Below are 10,671 nucleotides of genomic sequence, written 5' to 3'. Positions count from 1 at the left end.
AGTCCTTGGAGGAAGTTAAACAGAGAAGAGACATCATGCAGTTTGGACGGTAGTGAAATCCCTCTAACAGCTGTGTGGAGAAGGGATGGGAAGAGGGCCAGGCAGGAGCTCGGACAGCCAGTTCAGGCAGACTGGTGGTGGCGGGTAAGAGGGAGAGAAGCGAGTAGATACAAGAGACATTGAGAAAGTTAAATTGTCAGGCTTGAGGATGGATGGGGCTGTGGGGTGGGGAAGGAGATGTCAGGTGTCAAAGGATAATTTTTTTCAAAAAGAAAACTATTTTCATGCGTATATAAAATGAACACATCAAAGATTTTATTTACCTTAATAACGAATGAAGTGATAAAATGTTACAACTTATTCAAAGGAGAAGTCAAAGGAATGCTGAAACGAATTTGCAAAAACTGGTCTGCCCGTAGGGCAACAGTCACTCGTATGTCACTGGACACAGCTAATTTGAGCTTCTATAGACAAGAATTACTTGCACTGCTGTCTGTTTTCCAGAGGTATGAAATAGATTAGGCAAGAACAGAGGCACACATCCCACGGAATGAGATGATCATCGGAGGCTCCGGCGTTCTGTTGAAAGAATATCCAGTGATAAGTTGTGCCCATGCTGAAGTCTGAAATTTTTCCTTACAAAAGGGTGACTCTGAGCATCTGAGTAGGCGCCTAGATGGGGAAACGGGCAGCGGTGGGGCAGAGAGGCATCAAGATGGAGTGGGGAGAGTAAGAATAGAGTTTTGGACTTGGTCCATTGGAGGGGCCGTGGCACATCGAGGTGAGGTCCAAGAAGTGATGCTGGAGACGTGGCTTGAGTTGGGGCTTTGAGAGTAAGCAGGATGAGGTCATAAAAGGTAGGAAGGCGTCCCGGGAAGAGGAAGAAATTCAAGCAAAGGCGCAGAGATGGAAGAGAATGGGAAACATCGAGGTCAGACCGATAGAAGTGTTTTCACGCCCATCGCTACTACACACAGTGAGCGGAGCGGGCGGTGACGTGTCCAGCTCCCCATCTGCGCAGCTAGCACCTGCACCCTGGAGCTGTAATATGGCGACCGCATGTCGTTGGATTAGCCCAGGGCCTGGCACACAGAAAGTGCCCCATAAGTGTTGCCCCTTAGTTGGCTGTAAGGGGAACCGAAAGCCCGCGAGGCAGGCAGGCAGGGTAAGGTATCTGCATTTTATTAAAGCAGAGATGCAGGAGATCAGAGAGGCTGGGTGCCCCACCTGAAGCCACATAGCAAGAGGGCGAGACCCCAGTTGGGACCCACACCTGTGGTCTGGGAGACATTATTCAGAGCACCCTCTTTCAATGGGAAAACTGTGGATACCTCAATTCTGCCTCAGGTTTCCCCACCTTTCCTTCCATGACCTGCCGTCCAACTTGCGGAGGGAGCCTCAGCCTGAGCCCCAGGGAGCATCCCGAGACCTAGGCCTCAGCCAATCAGCTCACTTCACTCCTCTAACGCTGATTGGCTCAGGAGCAAGCACGTGCTTCAACCGGGTCCAATGGGACTTGGCGGAGGCTTCCAGGAGACCCGGAAGTTGTGTTCTCCTGGCAGCGAGGGCGGGATGGAGGCCCGCCGGCGGTCCACGTGTCTCCTAGCTGAGCTGAGAGCCCGCGGGGGCGGAGGAGCCGGGCCTGGACGGCGCCTGCGGTCCCCAAGGCCGGGTCCTCCTTACTCCCTTCCCTTCCACGAGCCAGCACGTTCCCTGGCCGCCCCTGCCATGATGGTCCTAACGGAATACAAAGGGGACAGTGCGAGAGGCAGGGACGACGAGCGGGGACATCTCTGGGATGCGCCGGGACCCGGTCCCTGCGGCCCGGATGCCTGTAGGGCTATGTGCACTTCCAGGGGCTGCTTGACCCAGTTACCGTGGTCTAGGATTTATACAACAACCGAAAGTTATTCTCTCCCCATCTGGAGATCGGAAATTGGAAACCGAGGTGTGGGCAGGCGTGCATCCCTCCTGGACGCTGGCGGGGAGAAAGCTTTCCTGTCTCTTCCAGCTTCCAGTGGCTGCCGGCTAGCCTTGGCTTGCGGCTGCATCGTCCAGGCGCTGCCTCTGGCTGCACGTGACCTTCTCTTCTCCTCTGTGTGTCCCTCTGAAGCCCCCACTGCCTCTCTCTCAGAAGGAGACACGGGACTGCATTTCGTGCCCCCGGGAGAATCCAGGATAACTCTTCAAGTCTTTAACTGAACCCTCTCTGTGGCCGTATGAAGTAATATCCCAACGCAAGGGATCAGGAAGTGGACGCATCTTTTTGGAGGCCACCATCAGCCCACCACAAAGGCCTACGAAAGGGCTTTGTTTGAAAAGCAGAAGAAGAAAATTAACATTTAGGTTGGAGAAAGTATGTATGTTCTATAAATGTGACGTTACTGGAGTCATCTTTGTATCAATGCTATTGTAAAATATAATGTTTTTTCCCCGTAGAGGAAGGAGCCCACAAAGGCAGAAGTGCCTAGGGCCCCTGAAAATCAGAATTCCCACCTGTTCACAAGGAACCTGAATACGAAAGCCAGGTGATTAAAAAGACTCTGGAGAAGGCTCCAGAAGGAGGTTTCTTTTCTTTTCTTTTCTTTTCTTTTTTTTTGAGAAAGATTAGCCCTGAGCTAACATTTGCCACCAATCCTCCTCTTTTTTGCTGAGGAAGACTGGCCCTGAGCTCACATCCGTGCCCATCTTCCTCTACTTTCTATGTGGGATGCTTGCCACAGCACGGCGTGCCAAGCGGTGCCATTCCGCACCCGGGATCCGAACCGGCAAACCCCAGGCCTCCGAAGCAGAACGTGCGAACTTAACTGCTGCGCCACCGGGCCGGCCCCCAGAAGGCGGTTTCTTGACTGAGTGACTGGGAAGAATGAGGGGTTTTAGGCTAAATGAGGAAGTCAGAACTGGAAGGAGGGGAGCTAACATTGGGGAGGCAGCCCGCGGGCCACGTGGCTTCTGCCCCTCAGGAGAGCGTGTGGCCCAGACCAGCTGGCCACATAGCGATTGTGGATACAAGGTAATCCTTTTAATACAGGATGGTTCATTTTTCCCTGGAAACAGCTTTATGAGTTGAAAATTATTTTTAAGAGCATCTTATTGAGATGTAATTTGCATAAAATATAATACACTCAAAGTGTACAATTCTGTGGTTTTTAATATAGTCACAGGGTGGTGCAACCATCTCCACGACCTAATTTTAGAACATTTTCATCCCCCCCAAAGAAGCCCACCTCGTTAGCAGTCAACCCCTGTGCCCCGCTCCCCCCCGCCCCCGCAAGCAGCCACTCATTACTTTCTCTCTGTGAGGTGGGTATTGTTGCTTCCGTTTCCCAGATGAGGACAGCCAGAGCTCACTGGGGCTTTCAGCGGGAGGGGGGCGTGAGCCGTTTGTGACACCCAGACCCCTCCAGCCTCTCTGTGGAGAACAGACTGCTTCAGAGTCACTCCGGCAAAAAGGCGAAAGGCGGGGCCCGTCTCCCCTTTGACACACCGTGTCGGGAGAGTGTGTGGCAGAGACTGGCTGGCTGGCCAAGTAGCAATGACAGATACAACGTCAAATTTGGAAAGCGAAAACGTTTAGCCATGCTCAAAAACAAGTTGAATGTCTCTATGGACCGGAAGTGAATAGAAATGTGACGTGGGGGGCTGAGGCTGCAGGCCTGCTGGGCCCGGGGCGCCCACCCTGGTCCAAGAAGCCGAAAAGGCAAATGCAGTGAGGACAACCTGCCCAGCCCACAACAGGACCCGAGCGGGCCAGCCCCTGTGGCATCCACACCACCACGCGGGGCGGGATAACTCGGTGTGGCAGAGAGTGGATCCCCTGCCCTCCTTCTGGACTCACTGGGCCTCTGGCTGCCCAGCTCCACATCTCCCAGCTTCTCTAGGTGACGGGTGCGGCCACATAGCCAGGATCTCACAATGGAACATGAGAGAGAAGGATATGCACCGCTTTCTGGCCTGGCCCGTAAAAACGCCCACACGGCTTCCCCCTTACCGTAGGCTGGGATGACGACAAAGACGGATCCGTGCCTGTTGCTGCTGAGACGAATTACAACCAAGGTCGTGGCTGAAAAAATGCAGATACTTACAGCTCTGGAGGCCGGAAGTCTGAAATCGGTTTCGTTGGGCCAAAGCCAAGGCCAAAGAGAGACCCCAAGGAAGAGCCCGCTGCCCCTTCCAACTTCTGAAGGCCCCACCTGTACCTGCATTCCGTGCCTCGGGGCCTCTTGCTTGAGTCACTGAGACTCAGGCTTCTGTTGTCACATCTACTTCCTCTCTGTGGTGGAATCTCTCACTGCCTCCCTGTTGTGGGGACCTTGTGATCACACTCAGGACCCAACCGGATAATCCAGGAGAATCTCCAGAGTCCCTTTTTCCATATAAGGTAATATTCACATGTTCTGACGATTGCCGAATGGACATTCTCGGGGGCCGTTATTCAGCCAGCCACATTAAGGTGACAGGTAGACCTTGGAAGCCATGTGCTGGAGACGGCAGAGCCCCCACTAGCCTGGGTCCCTGCGAGACTGAACGGAACAGATCTTCCTTACCATCCCCTCCTCCTCCTCTGTCTGACCGGGAACATACACCCTGGCCTGTTGCATGAGATGGAAATGAAATCCTGTGTTTAAGACATGATCTGCGCAGTCAATTTGTTACAGGTGTCTGGCCCACCCCAATACAGAGAGCTTGGAGGCGAGTGCAGAACAGGAAGACGGGCAGGGCCCCACACCGAGGGAGGAAGAGAAAAAGCAAAACAAAACGCTTCCCACTTGTTATAAACCAATGTTACCACAATTAAAAAAAATAAAGTAGGGGCTGGCCCCGTGGCCGAGTGGTTAAGTTCTCACGCTCCGCTGCAGGCAGCCCAGCGTTTCGTTGGTTCAAATCCTGGGCGCGGACATGGCACTGCTCATCAAACCACGCTGAGGCAGTGTCCCACATGCCACAACTAGAAGGACCCACAACAAAAAATATACAACTATGCACTGGGGGGGGGGGTCTTTGGGGAGAAAAAGGAAAAAAATAAAATCTTTTTAAAAAAAATAAAGTAAAAAATATTTTAAGAAACACTTCCCACTTAAAAGGGAAAAGAGTTAGAGGGAGAAAACTCTCCAGGCTCTTGCTCTCTGGAGTCACGTTTACCATGGAATTATTCCCCTGCTAATTTTTCATGCCCCACTTTGCCATGTCCCTTCTAATTCAATTCCACACTTCCTCATGGTCCTACTATGATCTCATGATTATAGCTTTTCTTTTAATGAACTTGGAATCATTTGTGGTGGAAAGGACCTAGTGATCATCTGTTTCAATACCATTAATTTCCAGGTGGGGACTAGAAGCCAGTGGATCTAAGAGATTTGCCCAAGATGACACAGCTGGCTGGTAATATAACCTGACAACAGTAAATTAGATATGTGGACACTTTTACAAAGCACTTTCATTTTAGACAAATACATACATGCACTTTCTCAAATACCTAACCTGAATCAATCATGTCAGCAGTCCTATGAGGCATACATGGCGTGATTTACTATGCATAAGTGAGGAAATCACAGCAAAAAGGAATACAATAAAACTAATTCATGATAGAGCCATGACTTATTGTGGTTAATACCATGGGCACTGGTGTCAGCCAATCTGGGTGGAATTCCAGCTTTCCATTTATTGGTTGTGTGACCTTGAGCAAATTAACCTCTCCAAGCCTAAGTATATATCACCTATTAAATGGGGCTAATAATAGTAGCTACTTCATACAGCAGTTTTTCATAGAATCAAATCAGATAATGCTCATAAAGCACTTAGCCTGTGAAGTACACAGCATGCCTCCCATTAATAGCAGGTTTAATTTGTGTGTTCTGAATTGGAGTTCTTTACAACATATTATGCTGCATTACTAATCCTTCATTAAAAAATATCTGTTTAAGATCATTCTCACAAACGTTTCTTGTCTTTTTTTTTTTTTTTTTTTTGGTGGAGATCATCTACCCTGCCATTACTAGGGAAACAGAGATGTTTTAGGAAGGTCTCATTCTTGGTTTGCTCTATTTCAGTTAATATTAATTCTAGAGAGAGAGTGGTGGGTGGGGCAATGAGTTAATTATTTAATTTAACTCTTCCTAATAGGTTAGTAGTCAGATATTCCCACAAGTAAGAACTGTAATAGATTAATCTTTTAAATTGAACAGATTCTTAAGATGTTTTTAAAAATATGACACCAAAAGTATAGAATTAGGGCACCCATTCAAACCATGGAGAGCATGTTTCTGGTCAATAAGAAGCATCTATGCTCCACAAATTAAATTTTGTGAGACTTAAGATGAATTGTGGCTACTCTGGGAAGAACATGGAAGACCTCAATATGCTCAAAGCTTCTATCTGTAAAATGTGGATAATTTCTCAACTGCCAACTTCATATGGTAATAGAAAAAAATCACATCCATGCAATTTAACTATATGAAGTGTAGAGTATTGTATAAATACTAATGTAATATGTGTGAAGCTTACTATTTAAATTCTCCTCTAGGGGCCAGCCCTCTGGCCGAGTGGTTAAGTTTGTGCACTCCGATGTGGCAGCCCAGGCTTTTGCTGGTTTGGATCCTGGGCATGGACGTGGCACCACTCATCAGGCCACGTTGAGGTGGCGTCCCACGTGCCACAACTGGAAGGACCCACAACTGAAATATACAACTATGTACTGGGGGGATTTGGGGAAAAAAGCAGAAAGAATAAAATATAGATTGGCAACAGTTGTTAGCTTAGGTTCCAATCTTTAAAAAAGTAAAAAGTAAAAAAATTCTCCTCTAAAAGTATATGTCCATTTAAATGTTCTTTAAATTCTCTTAGTTGGACTCGAGTCTACATCGTACCCCCAAGTAAACTGGCTTTGCTGCTCCCTGGTCAAACTTAAGGTCCAGGAATATTTGGGAGACTCGGATCTCTGGAACTCAGATCCTGTCTCCCTAGACACACCATGACAGCCTGCATTTCTGAGGTCTTGCATGGTCTCTGGTAAGCTACCATAGAGCAGGCTACAGGCCAACTATGACCAGAAGTTGATGACTTTGACTTCTTTCTAGCCTCTGAGAATCTCTCTAACTCTTGACCTTATTGTGCCCCTTCTTTCTACCATTCCTTTCACCCATACCTTTTTCAAAATTCACTTCACAAGGAGGCTCAATGAGTAAGATGGAAGGAACAAGCTTATTTGGGAATAAAGCCAGATCAATCTTTCTTCTTCTCCTCTCCTGTCATATTTTATCTTTCTCTGTCTTTCCTTCAGTCTTTCTATCTCTCTCTTTCTGTGTCCCTCCCTCTCATACTCACTCTCTCTCCCTCTTTGAGGTGGAGATTAAAAGTACTCATTTTAAAATAATTTTTAAGTTTCACAACTTGATTTTATACATTATTTTATTTTATTGAAATACATATAAAAGCTTAACAGTTGAAAATGAATAAAAGACATTTTAAAAATCATAGGAGAAAGACTGTGTGGATTCCTAGGTTCTTGTCTATCTCTGCATATAATGTCTATCAGAACCTCTGTTCTCAAAATATGGGGTTTACCTACGTGGGTATAATCCTGGGAACAAACCTTTTAAACTAGATTCAATGTTCATAACACTGCCTCAAACTGATCGCTTGGTAGTGTGAGCTAAATATGATGGCACCAGGAATCAAGAAGTGAGTTTTTCACTTCTCTCTATCTAGCTGTTGTATGACCTCCAAAAAGTTCTTACATGTTCTTATCTCTATTTTCCTTATAGGGGAAATAACACCTGCCCAAATATTGTTTTTATGGAGATAAATGTGTTACTCTCTTTGTCATCCTCTTGAGGGCCTCTTTGATCTCCTTGTTCCTGAAACTATAGATAACAGGGTTTAACATGGGGATTAGGATAACATAGAACACTGACAGCACCTTGTTTTGCTTCTTGGAGTGGCTAGAGTTAGGATGCAGGTACATAAAGAGGCTTGTGCTATAGAAGATTGTCACAACTACTAGGTGGGAGGCACAGGTATTGAAGGCCTTGGCACTACCTTTGATGGAAGATAGTTTCAGGATGGAAGCTACAATGATTGCATGAGATAAGATGATTACCAAGAAGGAACCAAACCCAACAAAAATAGATTCGAGAGACAGAATCACAGAATCATTTGGCTGATGTAGGAATCAGAACAAGACAAAGAAATAATCTGGGTTACATCACAGTAGAAATTTGGAATGATGTTGGGCCCACAGTAGTAGAGACGAAAGCAAGAAACTGTTTGAACTAAGCTACCAAGGAAACCACTCCCATAGGCCCCAGCAATCAACTTATGACAGAGGCCAGGAGCCATGATGCTCGAGTACTGCAGAGGCCTACCGATACCAACAAATCTGTCATAGGCCATGGTGGCCAAGATGCAGCATTCAGCCTGACCCATCCAGCACCCAATAAAATACTGGGTGGCACAGGCAATGAAGGAAATGTTTTTTTCATCTTTTAAGAAGTCTGAAAGCATTCTTGGGCTATTTGAAGAAGAATAACAGATGTCTAAAAATGATAGGAAACTGAGAAAAAAGTACATAGGCGTGTGCAGGTGGGAGTTCATCCTGATTACGATGATAAGACCCAGGTTCCAGATTAGAGTCATAAGGTAGATCCCTAGAAAGACTGGGAATAGTACACGCTGCACCTCTTTTTCATCTGAAAGTCCCAGGAGGACAAACGTGGACACAGAAGTCTCATTTCTATTCCTTTCCATGGACATGGTTAGTGTCATCTACTGACAAAAAGATGACAGATGGAAATTATTTCATTCTCAAAAAACAAAAACAAGTATTCTTCGTCTTTTTCCAGTCATGCAGCTGACTAAATATACAACTTAAATCATCATGTTGAGTTAATCTGTCTTCCACGCATGATTACCAAACTTAAATGAACAATTCCCTTCAATAAACATTCTCATTCTCTTTGGGGACAAAAGACAGTAAATTGGCATTATGAGTACATTATCCTCGGAAATGTCTTAATTTCATGTTTTAACTTCCTAGAATTCACAAATATATGAGAATCAGAAATAGACAAAACTGGTGAAAACTGCTATCTCTCGATATGGTGAAACAAAAATTCTCCTCACACATGGCTCTGATGTTAATCAGTGCTTGAAGAAGTCCCTGAATCATGAGGCTTCATACACCAAATGAGGATGCTGGAGTACATGTCTTTTAAAATCTCCTTCGGGGGCAAGCCCTAGGGGCCTAGCGGTTACGTTCAGTGCCCTTCACTTAGGGTACCTGGGTTTGAATCCTAGACACTGACCTACACCATTCTTCTGTTAGAGGCCATGCTGTGGTACAGCCCACATAAAAAGAAAAAAAGGGGAAATATTGGAAATTTATGTTAGCTCAAGGCATATCTTCCTCAGAAAATAAATAAATAAATAGAATCTTTGGAACCAAGATTCCACTAAACTGTAATCAGGGAGGGTGGACTATCTTGTAGCTGCCTTTCTGTTTTCATAAAACCATCTGAGATCTAAAAATAATGCCATAGAATAGTGGGAAGAGTCAGAGACAAGATATAGTTTGGAAATGGATGTGAGTTGAACAACTTAATGATTCTAGGAAAGCACCTGAGAAGTTAGATAAGATAAGTTTGAAAGAGCCATTATGCTCCTTTCTTTGCAGGTGCAGCTTTTTCTTTCTTCAAATCAGAGATACTTATAAGTTAAATTATCTAAGACAGTGACTCTTGATCTTCTTTGAGTCAGTGATACATTTGAAAATCTGTTACAAAGTCTGAACCCTGTACCCAGGAAACTGCAACCACTTATCACCTCTGCATATGGTTTTATTGGATTCTCTGTCACCCTCAAGTCTATTCATGGTTCCTAGATTCAAGACTTCTGTAGAAGTAGAGTGATTTCAACTCATGTAAGGATGAGGATGCTTAGGCAAGGGACATGGGGATTAGAAAACTGAGGCAGGATTTCTGGAAGTCCTTTCTCTTTTTCTCCTTGGAGCCAGTCCAGAGAAGTTAAGCACTAAGTCTTCAGGCCAAATAGTAAATAACCAAAATAATATTTTTGCATAAGACACTGCATGCCCTCTTCAAGATGCAATAGCTGTCATCTCTTCAGGTGGTCATTAGAACATCTCGAGCACAAGTATATTTTTATTCAGATGAACTCAAACTAGAAAGAAAATCATGGGAAGCCATGAAACCTAGAAAATATATGTCACATGTAGCTGAGAGTTTTGTGTTTGCGTAAAGTAGAAGTCTTGGAGATTTCCCTGGAGAAAGACTGCAACATTAGTGGAATAAACTATGTCTATGAACTACAAATACTTGTCAGTATTAGCCATCCAGAATGACTTTCTTTTCGCCAATCATTTCCCAGCCTTCTAGGACCAAAAATGAACAATATGAGAAAATCCCCATTGAAGCATAAGGCTGTAGTCTGAGAAGTGAGGCAGAAGGGTTCATTTCCCAAAATTAGATCTGTCTTTGCTTCATGGTGAACTCTTTTGAAAAGTATTCTGAAGGAAGGAAGTTACTAATTAGAAAATAAATGCAAGATTTGAGATCAATGTGGAAGGAAAAATGGGAGCAGACAGAATATGTACAGTCATGTGCCACGTAACAACATTTCAGTCACCAACAGACCGCATAAATGATGGTGATCCTA

General features: G+C 45.3%; 2 pseudogenes; both read right to left on the bottom strand.

Annotated features, from left to right (window-relative positions):
• The window catches only part of LOC124229053 (olfactory receptor 5AN1-like), a 9,951-nt pseudogene extending 8,890 nt beyond the window's left edge, over positions 1 to 1,061 (bottom strand).
• A 6,760-nt stretch (positions 1,062 to 7,821) lies between these two features.
• Positions 7,822 to 8,763, bottom strand: LOC124228640 (olfactory receptor 5A1-like; annotated as a pseudogene).
• Positions 8,764 to 10,671: the final 1,908 nt, after the last annotated feature.

The sequence above is a fragment of the Equus quagga genome, chromosome 17, assembly GCF_021613505.1.
Source record: "Equus quagga isolate Etosha38 chromosome 17, UCLA_HA_Equagga_1.0, whole genome shotgun sequence".
Classification (NCBI taxonomy): Eukaryota; Metazoa; Chordata; class Mammalia; order Perissodactyla; family Equidae; genus Equus; species Equus quagga.
This window is presented reverse-complemented; position numbering and strand designations above follow the sequence as displayed.